The following is a 2,500-nucleotide window of genomic DNA, read 5'->3' on the forward strand; positions in this document are numbered from 1 at the left end:
TATTTTATCCATTCCTAATGTGGGTCCCAATTTCTGCGTATGCTACAGTGGGAGCAGATCTAAAGTTTCCAGAAATCTGTCCTGTTTATACGCGACTGCTATGTTTTGTGTTTTTGTAAAAAAAAACAAAAAAAAAAAACCTGTATTGACGTCCCCTGAAGCTTCCAGAAACCTGCTCTGTTTATATGCGACAGAATACAGATCCCATGAAGGAGACAAATTGTCCTGTCTTTCCTACACAACGCAATGAAAAAGTAGACCGGTCACACGAGGACTTTGAGAAAATGTCTTCCGGGAAGCCCCGCGAGGTAAACACGGAGCTGTTCCACCCCTCCCCATACAGATGTCGGAGGGGGAGGGGGGGGGGCGGCAAGCCTCGCGAGGGGAGCCGTGGAAGAGCAACTGGGATAGACGGTCCGGCTGAGCACCGCCGAGCACGCTGTCGAGCTGTGCAACGGAGAGGACGACTACGCGGTAGAGCCCCTCCCACTCCGCACTCTGCTCGCCACTAAGAACATTAAATAAAGGACATCGATCCGCCAGACCGGAGGAACCGACCGCCCGAACGCCGGCAAAGCCGGCCGGCGGACACCCTCCGAAGGCGTGTTAAGTTGGCCCATCGATCAGGACACAAACACGCAACAAATCCAGTCCGGGGTGTGGTGTAAGCAGCCCTACCAGAGAAATCACCTAACCCTAACCCTAACCCTAAACGTACGGCAGACGCGTCCCCTGGCTCTCACATTGACAACTGAGAGGCTTCTGAAAACCTGGCCACGCCCATCAGTAAAAACCACTACAGCAAGTGACGACATATGTACCTTCAAAGTGCTGTACTACAGGGTGCTGTTCAAAAGGTATCTATCCCGTTTACTCTCTATGCTTCATATATCATCATATTATTGAAAAGTGCAAGCCTTTAGGAACAACAGCAACTCAAGTCGCCAACGCTCTGTTCACTCAATAACTGCAGAGATCCAAACTTCTCCTGGCATTAACATCGGCACAAAAACTGTGCGCCGGGAGCTTCGTGGAATATGGGTTTCTATGGATTCAGAATGAGATGTCAGAAAAGCTCCTGTGGGTGTAATGGTCAGTTATGTCAATACTTTTGGACATATATTGTGCGTGTGCGTGTGTCTGTGATACCTAACATAAACACACCTGTATTACTAGAATTGATCGTTCACGCCACAAAAGTGAGGGGCAAACATAGAAAAGCGTGCAACCCAGCCACTGAGGATGCACAAGCCAGTGCATTCTTAGTGCAGGTCCCAAGCCCGGACAAATGGGGAGGGTTACGTCAGGAAGGGCATCCGGCGTCAAATCTTTGCCAAATCAAATATGCGGATCATAAATAAGATTTCCATACCGGATCGGTCGAGGCCCGGGTTACCGACGACCGCCATCGGTACTGTTAACCAGCGGAGTGCCGGTGGAAACTAGGCTACTGTTGGGCGAAGGAAAAGGAGAGGGGGAAGGCATGTCCAGAGGCAGCTAGAGAGGAGGAAGGGTAGCCGTGTGGAGGTGAGAGTCAGTCGGAACTTCGAATGTTGGCACTATGGCTAGTAAAGGGAGAGAGCTGGCTGACGTGATGGAAAGAAGAAAGGTGACAAGAGACAAGGTGGAAGGGGAGTAAGGCCAGGAGTATCGCAGGTGGGTTCAAACTCTTCTACCATGGTGCGAATGGGAGGAGAAATGGGGTAGGGGTCATTCTGAAGGAAGAGTATGTCAAGAGCGTGCTGGAGGTGAACACAGTGTCAGACAGAGTGAGGATTATGAAGCTGGAAATCGAAGGTGTATTGCTGACGGTTATCAGCGCATATGCCCCGCAAGTCGGGTGTAAGATGGACGAAAAAGAAGAATTCTGGAGTTGAGTTGGACGACGTGGTGGAAAGGGTACCCAAGGAGGAGGGAGTGGTGATTGGAGCGGACTTCGATGGACACGTTGCTGAAGGGAACAGAGGTGGTGAGGAGTTGATGGTAAGGTATGGAATCGAGGAGAGAAATGTGGAAGGACAGATGGTGTTCGATTTTGCGAAAAGGATGGAAATGGCTGAGGTGAATACATATTTCAAGAAGAGGGAGGAGCACAGGGTGACGACGTATACGAGTGGAGGAAAGTGCACACAGGTGGACTATATCTTGTGTAGAAGGCGCGATGTAAAAGGGATTGCATACTGCAAGGTGGTGACAGGGGAGAACGTAGCTAGGCAGCATCGGATGGTGGTCTGTAAGATGACTTTGGAGACCAACATGAGGAAGCGAGTGAAGACACAGCCGAAGATCAAATGGTGGAAGTTGAAGAAGGAAGACTGTTGTGTGGAGTTCAGGCAGGAGTTAACACAGGCACTGAGTGGTAGTGAAGAGTTGCCAGATGGCTGGGCAAGCGCTGCAGAAATAGCGAGGAAGACAGCTAGGAAGGTACTTGGTGTGTCATCGGGACAGAGGAAGGAAGACAAGGAGACTTGGCGGTGGTGGTGGTGGTGGTGGTGGTGGA

This window comes from Lampris incognitus, unplaced genomic scaffold, assembly GCF_029633865.1.
Source record: "Lampris incognitus isolate fLamInc1 unplaced genomic scaffold, fLamInc1.hap2 scaffold_208, whole genome shotgun sequence".
Taxonomy (NCBI): Eukaryota; Metazoa; Chordata; class Actinopteri; order Lampriformes; family Lampridae; genus Lampris; species Lampris incognitus.